Here is a 14,931-nt window from a genome sequence, read left to right on the forward strand (position 1 = left end):
TCGATTTGTGGAGCTATGAGAAGGACTCCATCAAAAGCCCTAGATGCAATACTTCACCTTCTTCCACTTTATCGGGTGGTTCAACTAGAAGCGAAAAAAAGTGCTCTAAGGCTAAATCGACAGTACAACCTAAAAAAGGAGATCTAACAGGACACCTGAGAATACTGAAAGATTTCAAAATAAATAATCTAATAAAAAGTAAGAAAGATTGGCTGGAGAGGAAACCAAATTTCGAAATTCCTTACAGAATATTAGAGATAGAACGAGAAAGTTGGCAACAAGGTAGACCCAAAATTCGGGACGGTTCACTTTGCTTCTACACAGACGGTTCTAAAATAAATGGTTCCGCGGGTGCGGGATTCACAGGACCAGGAATTAATACATTTTTTCCCATGGGACACTGGCCAACAGCATTCCAGACGGAAATATACGCGATAATAGAATGCACGAATATGTGTCTGAAAAGAAATTATCGACACGGAAATATTTGCATTCTCTGTGATATTCAGGCAGCACTTAATTCTCCTTTCTGCCACTCTTAAACAAGTGTGGGAATGCATCCTGACGCTCCGAAAGTTAGCTATGAAAAACCAGGTTAACTTATACTGGGTTCCTGGTCATTGTGAAATCGAAGGAAACGCGAAGGCCGACTTACTAGCCAGGCAAGGGTCATCCACTAACTTTGTTGGCCCAGAACCTTTCTGTGGAGTCTCCCCGAGCGCTCTAAAAGCTGAACTCGGTGAATGGGAGAAAGCGACCATCAAAGCAAACTGGGATGTCATAAGCGGACGACGACAATCGAGAAGATTCATAGAGCCAAATCGCGAGAAGAACCTCGTGCTGCTCAGGTTTAATAAGAAAGACCTGAGGAAATTCGCAGGTCTTATTACAGGGCACTGTCCGAGTAATACTTACTCGAGAAGATAGGCAAACTTAATGATGATAGTCATATAAGTGTACTACAAGCGCAATTGAAAACTTGTGTTATTATATTTTGTTTGAAGTTGTTTTTCATCAGTAATACAACCTCATTTCTAAAACAAGCTCGTTTTTTCTGGTTTTGGAGATGTTTTTAATAACATGAGTTTAAGAAAAATAATCACTATCACTTGGTCTTTTCGTAAGACATTACTCCATCTAATAATAACACTACGTACCTGTAAAATGCTTTTCCTTAGTACAATGGTCGTAGCATTCATCACCCAACTCAAAATTACTTGATCAAATTAATATTTAAATTATATGAACGATTTCTATATTTGTTCGAAGCGGGTCAAAACGCACCATCAAAAGATAAACAAAACGCTTGCAGTGTAACCAATTTCTCTTCAGTTTTTTGTTATTGTACACCTAACATCGTTTTCTAGTTTTGTTAGATTTTATATCCAGATAACGTTGAAACTATGCGAAAACAATTTCAATATTCAAGCGAAAGTAACAATTCTTTTTGGAAAATCAAATATTATTTTTGTCATCAATTTATAATCAATTAAAACTACCGCTGACAAAAGCTATTGTCGATCTAGTTGCACTGCGCAGACACAACACATTTGCGCATGCGCTGTTTAACAGTTGTCATAGCAACAGATTTGCGCATTGCCGTATTAGTACTCGAGATGTATTTTGCAACTTAATTCTATCAAGTTGGCTTGCTTTCATGCAGTTATCGGTACTTGTTCAAGTAGCCTTCATGTTTTGCGCTTTTCTGGTGATAGAAATGTCGTGGAATAGGTAACGTCAACTATTCTATACCAACGTGTGTTACTTGGGCATAGAGCAGGGGGACACCCTCATACTCAAGATGGATAGGGCTTAGTACTCTGAAGTAATGAAAAAAAAACGAGGGGCGATACCTAACTCAAGGATCTAGGGGTGGATATTAGCAGCATCCATCGATCTCGCACAGACGAGGTGATTCTTGAGTTCAAAAAGGATGTGAAGAATAAGAGCGCTACCTACAAAACGGTAGCCAAGCAGGTTTCAAGAAAAGAGGTGCAGGTTCGGGCACTCACCTTGGAGGTGACTCTGCAGCCTAAAAACCTAGACGAAATTACAGAGGGGTGCGACGCTGCACAAGCCCGCAAAGAGAAGTGTGGGGTGGAGGTGGCCATTGAGTCAATTCGCCTCCGAAAGGATCCAGATGGGACCCAGGTGACCACTTCCTGATAAGCGTCAGTGGATGCGGATCTAGTACTAACGAAAGGCAAGTTTTAGGTTGGTTGATCAGTATGCTCTCTGGGTATAGTCCAACAACCGGACATTTTCTTCAGGTGCTTTGAGGGAAGACATAAGTGTTGGAGCTGCAAGGGGTCCGATAGGAAGCAATTATGTAGGTGTTGTGTAGGTGCTTCATGAGAGGCCCCAGGTACCCAGCCAGCAAGCCATTGCTATGCGGTCCAGCAACTGCTATACCAAGCAGCCTCTAAGTCGTTGTCAGACATCACCATCGTATTGGAGTCCTACCGCATCCCTTCCGAATACGAGAGATGGGTTACGGATAAGTCCAGGATGGCGGTCATATAGACGATAAGCAGGTTTTCGATTCAGGAGGTTGTGTCAACCTCAAAAAAAAAGGTGAACGGAGTGTTCTACTACAGTTGTTATGCTCCGCCCGTTGATGTTCACCCAGATGGTTGATCTGTTATCTTTGGACGTACGACCTCAACGCTTAAGCTATTCAGTGGGGAAGTCGCCCTATAAACCGGATATGCTTTGACAAAAGTCAAACTAGATCTAGCCAACGTTGGACAAAAAGTACACAGAGGAGAAATGGTGCGGAGTCGATCATCGACGTGACATTCTCCGGCTGATGACTGATCACAAACTAGAGGGTAGACAATGACTTAACCAATAGCGACCTCCAGCCGGTTTGCTACAGTGTAGATCACAACGTGAGGCGGCAAGCGACGGGTAGAGCCAGTACTTAGATCGTTCGCAGGTACAAGACATCGCATTTCGATGCCAAGATATTCGAAAAGGTAATGAGGAGTGAGCGTGAGAGAGGGGGATTAGTTGGCACCTGACTGCTGACCAACTAGTTGCGATACTATCGCAGACGTGCAACATCACCAAACCCTGGACCCGAAAACCTGGGAATGGAATGTCACCGGTTTATTGAAGGACGGACGCGATAGCGAACCTTCGCAGTGAGAACCTCCGCGAAAGACGAAGGATACAGCGTGCGCTAACCGATAAACAGAGAGTAAAGCACCGTGCAGCATTTGAATCTGCAAGATCGACACTAAAGTAGTATGCGAATCTGTGGGGTGACGCCTACAGGATCGTAATTGCCAAAACCAAAGGTGCCTTGGCGCCTGCAAAACGATCACCATCGATGCTGGAGCGTATCATCGAGGGACTCTCTCCACGCCACGAGGCTAGTCCGGCGGTTGATTCTCACATCCAGAGTTCCCTTATCTCTCCAATCCGTGAGCGACGCCCACCGTGTCGAGATTGAGGAGCAGGCGGGATACGAATGAAGAACTTATCGTTCCAGAAGGGTAGGTCCACTGGATGCTATTAAGATAACAGAGGTAGCACTCCAGTGCCAATGGCATTCGCAATTGTGAAATCGTCTCGCTCAACGTGAAGAATGTGCTAGTTTACAAAACGGAGGAGGGTCAGAAGTGCGTCCCAATCACCGCAGGAGTACCGCAAGGTTTTCCGGCCCGGAATTGTGGTATGTCATGTATCACGGTGTGTTGATTGATACTCATGTTTCCTGTAGGAGTTGTGATCGTCGATTTTTTTTCAATTTTTTTCAAAAAGTAGTAAAAACTTCAAGAGTTTCACTCGGGAAGTTGATTTTCCAATTTTTATTGAATTTGAGTAAGTTTTCAAGTTGTTATTGTCATTTGAAATTTGGGTCAAAATTGTTTTAAATAGACATAGCTTTTAAAATATCGCATCGAATTTGATGAAATTTTCACAGCAGATGCATCCTAAGTTTTAATTAACGAAAATATATTTTTGGAGAAAAAATATTTTCTCAATAGTAACTATTTGAAACAATATGTTGAAAATCTAGTAACTATTTATATAATAAAAATAAAATAGTAACTATTTGAAACAATATGTTGAAAATCTATGTTTAGTGATCCTTTTCACGAATTCTGACCCAGCTAGGAGATTATAAGAGTAGTTAGCTAGGAGATTATAAGAGTAGAGAGGGTGTATCAAACACAAAGCCACGAAATACTTTACCGTCGTCCCGGGAAGATCAGAGTTGCAGACTGAGGGGGTTTCAATGGGTCCGAAACAGGCCAAATAGGTGTCTGAGGCATTGTAACTACCCCAGCATCACTTCCCTAGTTTCATACACACACCTTCTTCTCTTCTCTTCTCTTCTCAGGTGTTTGTTAGCAGATTTCCCCGCCACCTTGGAAAAAGAGTGCAGTAACGGCGTTAGTAACAAATAAAATAAACAACAGTGGACCGACATTGCTGCCTTGAGGCACACCAGATTTATATGTGAACGAAGGCGATAATTGTGATCCCAATTTTACTCGCATTACTCTATCGCGCAAGAGCACAGCCATTTTACGAATTGCTGCAAAGCACTCATCTGTAAAATCTTGTCCAAAAGTATTCGGTGATTTATAAGGGCCAGAGCAACTTTCATATCGGTATATATCACATTCACCTGCTCTTTCCGCTTCAGCTCAATAATGCTAGTTACTAGAGGTGAAACCTAGTAGATTCACAGTCACCAAGGGACTAGCCATGAAACCATGTTGGTCAGAGGAAATGAAGTGTCTAGTGTTACGTATTATAGCTGCACTCACGACTATTTCAAAAACTTTCGAGACAACAGACAAATTGGTAATGCCGCGGTAATTTTTTTACGTTGCTGCGATCACCACTTTTGTAAACTGGAAACATAATGGAATTTCAATGGAATTCCAGATGTCAGGAAAATTTTCTGACGCGAACGATTCGTTAAAGATGCAGCCTGAAGGCTCAGCAAGTGAATATCTGTCATATGGAGATTTTTGTTTAGAAAAAAAAACACAAATAATTTTTAGCATGGAACATGAAATAAGACATCAAAGATTCTACTCCAGCGGACCAGTATTTTAAGTATATAATTATTTTAACACTTGATATATTCTGAACCAATCGAAGTCACTACTGCTAGAAGGTAGCGAAAATTATTTATGAATCGCATGATTGCAATAATATTGATAACTTGTCCCAAGAATGCTAAAAAAGCAACAAACTAAACAGTGTTCGCAGTTTCTTCAAGCATTTTCAATAGAATTTTCCGTCAAGTTGATTCACCTGCATGGGCTAACCCATGGAAAAAGGTATTTCTGAATTACTGAAAAATCATTAATTTGTGGCACCACTCCTAACACAAATTACAAAAAGTTCTCAGATTTTCCGCCACTTATGCGAACACTTTCTCGCACAATCCACCTGCCGACCGTTTGTAAACGTTCAAATTTCATCAATATTCAGCGGGTGCCGTCCGTTCCGTCGCTCACAATCTGTGACAGTGAATCATAACTTGCGACAAGAGGAGATTTGATCCACTTCCGAATCGGTTCATGTTTCAGCCGGGGTATGCCGACGCTTGTTGTCGCTTACGGCCACCACATGTGGTCGTAAGCGAAACGGCACCGTATAGAAGGATTGGAGGAGGGCTCCGTGATTGACTTTTCTATAGGTTGGCAGCAATGCTCCGTGCGTTGGTGAGTTGGCGTGGTCAATGTTGAATGCAAATTGAAAAATGTCTACCCTGCAGTCGGCTTGTTGCCTCCCTCTTGGTGCATTAACAGTTCACCTGTGCGCAGTATGGGACTGTCGGCATATGTAACACGTTAAAAAAATTAAGTAAAAAATATTTTTTGCATAAAAATATCATTATTTCAATAGCAAAAGTAGAGACTTGTTTAGAGTGAGAAATAATTGACACGAAATTATCCACATTGTAGAAAACATGACTGCAAACCTGCTATCGCCACGCACGTATGAAGCGCACATTCGGATTGTATCTTGACTTCCATCATCCTAGAAATGTGTACAGTTCAGAGGCGATCTGATCCTGTATTTGAACTCTCATATGCTGTAACTCATATCGACGCTTGTGCACAAGCTCACGCACCTGTGGCATCCCGTTGCGTCAAAGATTTGAAAAAACGTGACAGTTTCCATCACCTGCCATCCGGTTCAATTTGTTTCAGTATTAATCGGAATAGATAAAAAGGGTTCCTAAATTTTTTTAATGGAAGTCCATTTTTAAACAACAGAGCTAAAATGAATTTTCAATTAAACCCCCAAATCGTTTACCACAGGTCCTCTCTCGTTTTCTATAGAGCAACTTTTACCGAAACGACCGAACAAGCATTTAACCTTTAGGAGGATGTCAACCGTCCACACATTTAAAATATTCGCCTGAGTCAATTTTCTCAAAATGTATGCTAGAAATTCCAACACACTTCCGTCGGTTTTGTCCCCCATAACACTTTTGACCCAGAGTTTTCCCTACATCAATTTGATAATGCAAACATTTACGAAGAATGCGCCTTCTTTCCCAAACACCCCTCTCCCCCCCCCCCCCTCCCTTCTCCGAGTAAATCGTTACGAACCGAACACAACCGTCACAGCTTGTCGTTGGCAGCAGGATAAAGTTTGTAACTCGCAAGTATCACAAGTTTCTGCACAAACAGCTGGGATTACACTCCTACAAAGGCTGAATATTGATTGCAGTGCAAGTTTCGTAACGCGTAGAGGGTGGCTTTTCGTGTTTGTGTGTGTATGAGTAGAAAAACGATACGTGCAGCCTACTACAACCGGTGCGGGTGTACGCTGCTGAGGGTAGCTAAAAATGCAAATTTTCACCAAGTATCACAAGTTGCCACCGTTTCGGTGAATTTGGGTTCCAGGAACGGTTCGGGTGAATCGTATGCACCATGATAATTACATTTAGGTTGTTGGTGGATACAATTCACATATCAAATCAAAGTGAAATAGTTTTTGTTCAATTCTTGTGAAAACGAATATTTTTAAGGTTCATTAAATTTTCTTCGCTAGTGCATACGCCCCTCTTTCAAATTAGTAAAGCCTACAGGCAGTTAGCTGTAAGTGTAAATAATTTATTTTCCGGCTTGTTTATACAGTTGATGAAAGATTATTCAAATGAATTTATTTGCGTACCGTCTGAGATTCCTGTCCCCTAAAGCCTTGTTACCTAGCACCTGACGATTATTGCTCTACAATAGAGAAATCATAATAGAACTAACAGGGTACATCCACGAAAAATCCCAGTTCATTGCCCACAATAATCGATTCCATAGTGAATTACTTTTATTTTCTTTTGGCCAGCTCTGCAGTATGTGTACCGTTGCATTTCTGGTTACATGCAATGTGTCACTTGTTTCAAAAGTAACCAATTGACTAAGTAAACCTTTTGGGACAGAGGCCTGCCAATCGATTTGATTTAATTGAAATGTTCCGTTGATGATACTGGCCCAGAGGTACCAGTTACTCCGTATGCCTGTCTATCAAATCTGTAGCTGATCTAATTGACTCTAGTGCTCTGGAAACTTCACTATGTTGTACTAGATTTGACAAATTTTCCCATCCCTCGTTCGGTCGATTGTTGAACTCCTGCATGACCGCCACTGACGAAACGTGCAAACAACACACTGTGGCTAATTCAGCACTGGAAAAGCTTGATATGCACAACAATTGCAAAAGCAGTTCTAATCCTGAACACCATCCAGCCACCGGTACCATTAGCTGTACATCCGTTCATTCGGCGTCCGCTTCGATCCAAAATAATACCGCCCATCGCTGCTCCACGAGAATGGGAACGTGGGTTATCAACCCACAGCAATCAACCTAACAGGAGTAACGAGACTGTCTCTGATAATGATTAAGTTATGGTTCCACTGTGCGGCTGTCATATTGTACATGACAGTAGAATTTGTTATTGATCCTAATGAAAACATGAGAATGAGGATTTTCTGCAAATTTTGACCCATGATTATTTTTTCGCATCAAAAGTGGCCAATCACTTCTAACATAAACTTTTTGTAGGTTTTATCAAAATTCTGTTTGATTTCTGTTTTTTGTTTTCTGATTTTTTATTACTGTTTTCAGATTTCTGTTTTCTATTTTTTGTTTTTCTGTTTTATGTTGTTCTGTTTTTCTGTTTTTTTTTTGTTTGTTTTATGTTTCTTGTATTTTCTATTTTAAAAACATGAAATATTTTTTTCTGCTTTTTTATTTTCGTTTTTATATTTTTCTATTTCTACTCTCCTTTCTAGGGTTTGTCCGTATTTTCTGTTTTTTTGTTAATGATTTTCTGTTTTATGTTTCTCTTCTATGTTTTCTGGATTCCTGTTTTTCTGTATATATTTTTTGTATTCTTATTTTTCTATTTTTTATTTTTCTTATTTCTATTTTTCGTTCTGTTATTTTGTTCCTCTGTTTTTCCATTTTTCTGTTTTTTCGTTTATCTCTTTTTCAATTTTTCTGTTTTTCTGTTTTGTGTTTGCCGGTTGTTCAGTTTCTCTTTTTTCTGTTTTTTTTAGTTTTCCTGTTTTTCGGTATAATTTTTAAGTTTTACTTTTAGTAAATTTTGTTTTTCTGTTTTTTTTTCGTCTTCATATTTTCCTGTGTTTCTGGTTCTCTGTTTCTATGTTTTTCTGCTATTTTGTTATGCTGTTCTTCCGTTTATTTCTGTTTTGTGTTCTTCCGTTTTTTTGTTTTTCTGTTTCTTTTATTTTCTGTTTTTTTTTTGTTTTCAATTGTTCTTCTGGTTAAGGTTTTTAATTTTCCTTTTTTATTAGGTATAAAATTATGGTTCTCTGTTATTTTGTTGTTCTGTTTTTACATAAAAACTGTTTTTTTCTGTTTTTGATTTTTGAATTTTTCTGTTTTTTAGTTTCTTAGTTTTATATTTTTTTTGTTGTCTTGTTTTTCTATTTATTTGTTTTTTTTTGTTTTTATATTTTTCTGTTTTTCTATCTCTTTGTTTTTCTGTTTACTACATTCAAATAAACCATGCACACCTGTGCACGGCCCCAAAGGCATCGATAATGTCTCTTGGTCTAAACCGATACCAGATATAAATAAGCTAGGTGTGTTTCTCTAGTCAGCCGGCTGACTATAGAATAAACCGAAAATAGCTAAATAGAAACGGATAGGAAGTATAAGTATGATCACATCACTTATCAAAGTGAATCCTGATCCAACGAACCCTACCCTACTAACAAAAACCTCCTTCCTGTGACCTTTGTGGAGATGCAGAGGTAAACACGGTCTCCAAATAGCAAGGGTCACACTAACATCCCTTACCTCTTCCCACCTGATTGCAAGGACGTGGCCGGCGTCGTTATTGATCCTTTAAGGTATTGAGTCACTGAAACTTGTACAATGAGAATGGTCGGTCACTCCCAACCCCACTCAGTTGATTCACTGTACAATTTTACTGATTCGGATCAATCACGGAGTGCAACCATTGATATGTGCATTCAGTCAAGCTAAGCTAAGCTAAGCTTTTTGTTTTTCTGTTTTTTTGTGTTCTTCTGTTTTCCTGTATTTTTATTTTCTATTTTTCTGTCTTCATTTATTCTTCTGGTTGAGGTTTTCTATTTTTCTTGATTTTATTAGGTATAAAATTTAGGTTTTCTGTTGTTTTATTTTTCAGTTTTTCATTTTTTCTGTGTTCTGTTATTCTGTTATTGTTTTATTCAGTTTCTCTGTTTTTCAGTTTTCCTGTTTTTTTATTTTTCCTGGTTTTCCATTTTTCTGTTATTCTGTTTTCCTGTTATACTGTTTTTCTGTTATCTGTTTTCTGTTCCTCTGTTTTCTAATTTTCTGTTTTAGTGTTTTTTCTGTTTTCTGTATTTTTTTTTGTTTCATTCCGTTCTTCTGTAGGTCTTTTTTATGTTTTGATTCTGTTTTTCGTTTTTTTTTGTTTTTCTGTTGTCTGGATTTCAGTTTTTCTGTTGTTTTGTTTTTCTGTTCATCTGTTTCTGTTCTTCTATATTCCTGTGTTTCAGTTTTTCTGTTTTTCTGTTTTTCTGTTTTTCTGTTTCTTTGTATCTCTGTGTTTCTGGATTACTATTTTTCTGTTTTCCAGTTTTGTTTGTTTTGCGTTTCTCTTTTTTTTGGTTTTCTGGTTTTCTGGTTTTCCCTTTTTTTCTGTTTCTCTTATTTTCTTTGTTTTTGTTTAATTATTTTTTGTTTATTTTGCTTTTGTTTTTCTATTCTGTTTTTCCATTTCTTTTGTTTTTATGGATTTTCGTTTCTCTTTTTCAATTTTTCTGCTTCACTGATTGGTGTTTGCCGGTTTTTTTGTTTCCTGTTTCTCTGTTTTCTGTTTTTTTTCTGTTTTTCGGTATATTTCTTAGTTTTACTTTTAGTAAATTTTGTTTTTATTTGTTTTAAGTTTTCATATATTTCTGTGTTTCTGGTATTCTGTTTTTAAGTTTTTCTGTTCTTCTGCTGTTTTGTTTTTCTGTTCTTCCGTTTATCTATATTTTCTGTTTTGTGTTTTCAATTGTTCTCCTGGTAAAGGTTTTTCAATTTTCTTTTTTTATTGGGTATAAAATTATGGTTCTCTGTTATTTTGTTGTTCGGTTTTTATGTACGTTTGTTTTTGATTTTTTATATTTTCTGTTTTGCAGTTTAGTTGTTATTTGTTGTTGTTCAGTTGTTATTTTGTTTTTCTGTTTTTTATTTTTTCCGTGTTCTGCTATTCTGTTATTCTTTATTCAGTTTCTCTGTTTTTCAGTTTTTCTGTTTTTCTTTTTTTATATTTTTCCGTTTTTCTATTATTCTGTTTTTCTAATATACTGTTTTTCTGTTATCTGTTTCCTGTTTCTCTGTTTTCTGGTTTTCTGTTTTAATGTTTTTTTCTGTTTTCTATATATCTTTTTTTTGTTTGATTCATTTTTACTGTTTTTGCGTTTATCCGTTCTTCTGTATTTTTTTCATGTTTTGTTTCTGTTTTTCTGTTTTTTTTGTTTTTACATATTCTGGATTTCAGTGTTTCTGTTGTTTTATTTTTCTGTTCATGTGTTTCTGTTTTTCTGGATTCTCCACTTTTACTTTTTTTGTTTTATAATTTTCATTTTCTGTTCTGTGTTCATTCGTTCTTCCGTTTAATGTTTTTTATTTGTCTTTTTTTATTAAGTATAAATCTTTTCTGTTATTTTGTTTTTCTGTTTCACTGTTTTTCTGTTTTCCAGTTTTTCTGTTTTGTGTTTCTCTTTTTTCTGTTCTGTTCTGTTTTCCTGTATTTTCTGCTTATCTGAATTTTTATTTTCTGATGTTCTATTTTTATTTGTTCCTCTCTTTTATGTTTTTTTATTTTGTTTTTTTTTGGTTTTGCTCAGCATAAAAGGTTTATATTTCGTTCTTGTTTTCTGCTATTTTGTTTCTATGTTTTTTGGTTTTTCGGTTTTTCTGTTTTTTTTCTGATTCTCTGTCTTTATGTTCTTCTGTTTTTCTGTTTTCATGTTTTCATGTTTTCTGCTTTCTGTTTTCTGTTTTCTATTTCTGTTTTCTGTTTTCTGTTTTCTGTTTTCTGTTTTCTGTTTTCTGTTTTCTGTTTTCTGTTTTCTGTTTTCTGTTTTCGGTTTTCTGTTTTCTGTTTTCTGTTTTCTGTTTTCTGTTTTCTGTTTTCTGTTTTCTGTTTTCTGTTTTCTGTTTTCTGTTTTCTGTTTTCTGTTTTCTGTTTTCTGTTTTCTGTTTTCTGTTTTCTGTTTTCTGTTTTCTGTTTTCTGTTTTCTGTTTTCTGTTTTCTGTTTTCTGTTTTCTGTTTTCTGTTTTCTGTTTTCTGTTTTCTGTTTTCTGTTTTCTGTTTTCTGTTTTCTGTTTTCTGTTTTCTGTTTTCTGTTTTCGGTTTTCTGTTTTCTGTTTTCTGTTTTCTGTTTTCTGTTTTCTGTTTTCTGTTTTCTGTTTTCTGTTTTCTGTTTTCTGTTTTCTGTTTTCTGTTTTCTGTTTTCTGTTTTCTGTTTTCTGTTTTCTGTTTTCTGTTTTCTGTTTTCTGTTTTCTGTTTTCTGTTTTCTGTTTTCTGTTTTCTGTTTTCTGTTTTCTGTTTTCTGTTTAAATAAGCTAGGTGTGTTTCTCTAGTCAGCCGGCTGACTATAGAATAAACCGAAAATAGCTAAATAGAAACGGATAGGAAGTATAAGTATGATCACATCACTTATCAAAGTGAATCCTGATCCAACGAACCCTACCCTACTAACAAAAACCTCCTTCCTGTGACCTTTGTGGAGATGCAGAGGTAAACACGGTCTCCAAATAGCAAGGGTCACACTAACATCCCTTACCTCTTCCCACCTGTCCTTGGCCGGCGTCGTTATTGATCCTTTAAAGTATTGAGTCACTGAAACTTGTACAATGAGAATGGTCGGTCACTCCCAACCCCACTCAGTTGATTCACTGTACAATTTTACTGATTCGGATCAATCACGGAGTGCAACCATTGATATGTGCATTCAGTCAAGCTAAGCTAAGCTAAGCTAAGCTTTTTGTTTTTCTGTTTTTTTGTGTTCTTCTGTTTTCCTGTATTTTTATTTTCTGTTTTTCTGTCTTCATTTATTCTTCTGGTTGAGGTTTTCTATTTTTCTTGCTTTTATTAGGTATAAAATTTAGGTTTTCTGTTGTTTTATTTTTCAGTTTTTCATTTTTTCTGTGTTCTGTTATTGTTTTATTCAGTTTCTCTGTTTTTCAGTTTTCCTGTTTTTTTATTTTTTCTGGTTTTCTATTTTTCTGTTATTCTGTTTTCCTGTTATACTGTTTTTCTGTTATCTGTTTTCTGTTCCTCTGTTTTCTAATTTTCTGTTTTAGTGTTTTTTTCTGTTTTCTGTATTTTTTTTTGTTTTATTCATTTTACTGTTTTTGCGTTTTTCCGTTCTTCTGTAGGTCTTTTTTATGTTTTGATTCTGTTTTTCGTTTTTTTTTTGTTTTTCTGTTGTCTGGATTTCAGTTTTTCTGTTGTTTTGTTTTTCTGTTCATCTGTTTCTGTTTTTCTATATTCCTGTGTTTCAGTTTTTCTGTTTTTCTGTTTCTTTGTATCTCTGTGTTTCTGGATTACTATTTTTCTGTTTTCCAGTTTTGTTTGTTTTGCGTTTCTCTTTTTTTTGGTTTTCTGGTTTTCTGGTTTTCCCTTTTTTTCTGTTTCTCTTATTTTCTTTGTTTTTGTTTAATTATTTTTTGTTTATTTTGCTTTTGTTTTTCTATTCTGTTTTTCCATTTCTTTTGTTTTTATGGATTTTCGTTTCTCTTTTTCAATTTTTCTGCTTCACTGATTGGTGTTTGCCGGTTTTTTTGTTTCCTGTTTCTCTGTTTTCTGTTTTTTTTCTGTTTTTCGGTATATTTCTTAGTTTTACTTTTAGTAAATTTTGTTTTTATTTGTTTTAAGTTTTCATATATTTCTGTGTTTCTGGTATTCTGTTTTTAAGTTTTTCTGTTCTTCTGCTGTTTTGTTTTTCTGTTCTTCCGTTTATCTATATTTTCTGTTTTGTGTTTTCAATTGTTCTCCTGGTAAAGGTTTTTCAATTTTCTTTTTTTATTGGGTATAAAATTATGGTTCTCTGTTATTTTGTTGTTCGGTTTTTATGTACGTTTGTTTTTGATTTTTTATATTTTCTGTTTTGCAGTTTAGTTGTTATTTGTTGTTGTTCAGTTGTTATTTTGTTTTTCTGTTTTTTATTTTTTCCGTGTTCTGCTATTCTGTTATTCTTTATTCAGTTTCTCTGTTTTTCAGTTTTTCTGTTTTTCTTTTTTTATATTTTTCCGTTTTTCTATTATTCTGTTTTTCTAATATACTGTTTTTCTGTTATCTGTTTCCTGTTTCTCTGTTTTCTGGTTTTCTGTTTTAATGTTTTTTTCTGTTTTCTATATATCTTTTTTTTGTTTGATTCATTTTTACTGTTTTTGCGTTTATCCGTTCTTCTGTATTTTTTTCATGTTTTGTTTCTGTTTTTCTGTTTTTTTTGTTTTTACATATTCTGGATTTCAGTGTTTCTGTTGTTTTATTTTTCTGTTCATGTGTTTCTGTTTTTCTGGATTCTCCACTTTTACTTTTTTTGTTTTATAATTTTCATTTTCTGTTCTGTGTTCATTCGTTCTTCCGTTTAATGTTTTTTATTTGTCTTTTTTTATTAAGTATAAATCTTTTCTGTTATTTTGTTTTTCTGTTTCACTGTTTTTCTGTTTTCCAGTTTTTCTGTTTTGTGTTTCTCTTTTTTCTGTTCTGTTCTGTTTTCCTGTATTTTCTGCTTATCTGAATTTTTATTTTCTGATGTTCTATTTTTATTTGTTCCTCTCTTTTATGTTTTTTTATTTTGTTTTTTTTTGGTTTTGCTCAGCATAAAAGGTTTATATTTCGTTCTTGTTTTCTGCTATTTTGTTTCTATGTTTTTTGGTTTTTCGGTTTTTCTGTTTTTTTTCTGATTCTCTGTCTTTATGTTCTTCTGTTTTTCTGTTTTCATGTTTTCATGTTTTCTGCTTTCTGTTTTCTGTTTTCTATTTCTGTTTTCTGTTTTCTGTTTTCTGTTTTCTGTTTTCTGTTTTCTGTTTTCTGTTTTCTGTTTTCTGTTTTCTGTTTTCTGTTTTCGGTTTTCTGTTTTCTGTTTTCTGTTTTCTGTTTTCTGTTTTCTGTTTTCTGTTTTCTGTTTTCTGTTTTCTGTTTTCTGTTTTCTGTTTTCTGTTTTCTGTTTTCTGTTTTCTGTTTTCTGTTTTCTGTTTTCTGTTTTCTGTTTTCTGTTTTCTGTTTTCTGTTTTCTGTTTTCTGTTTTCTGTTTTCTGTTTTCTGTTTTCTGTTTTCTGTTTTCTGTTTTCTGTTTTCTGTTTTCTGTTTTCTGTTTTCTGTTTTCTGTTTTCGGTTTTCTGTTTTCTGTTTTCTGTTTTCTGTTTTCTGTTTTCTGTTTTCTGTTTTCTGTTTTCTGTTTTCTGTTTTCTGT

At 35.4% G+C, this 14,931-nt stretch overlaps 1 protein-coding gene across 1 annotated transcript in view; it reads right to left on the reverse strand.

The window, feature by feature from the left end:
• The window catches only part of LOC129731933 (netrin receptor unc-5-like), a 333,354-nt gene that overhangs the window by 109,888 nt on the left and 208,535 nt on the right, over positions 1-14,931 (reverse strand). The gene's annotated exons all lie outside the window — the stretch shown is intronic.

The sequence above is a fragment of the Wyeomyia smithii genome, chromosome 3 (assembly GCF_029784165.1).
Source record: "Wyeomyia smithii strain HCP4-BCI-WySm-NY-G18 chromosome 3, ASM2978416v1, whole genome shotgun sequence".
Lineage (NCBI taxonomy): Eukaryota > Metazoa > Arthropoda > Insecta > Diptera > Culicidae > Wyeomyia > Wyeomyia smithii.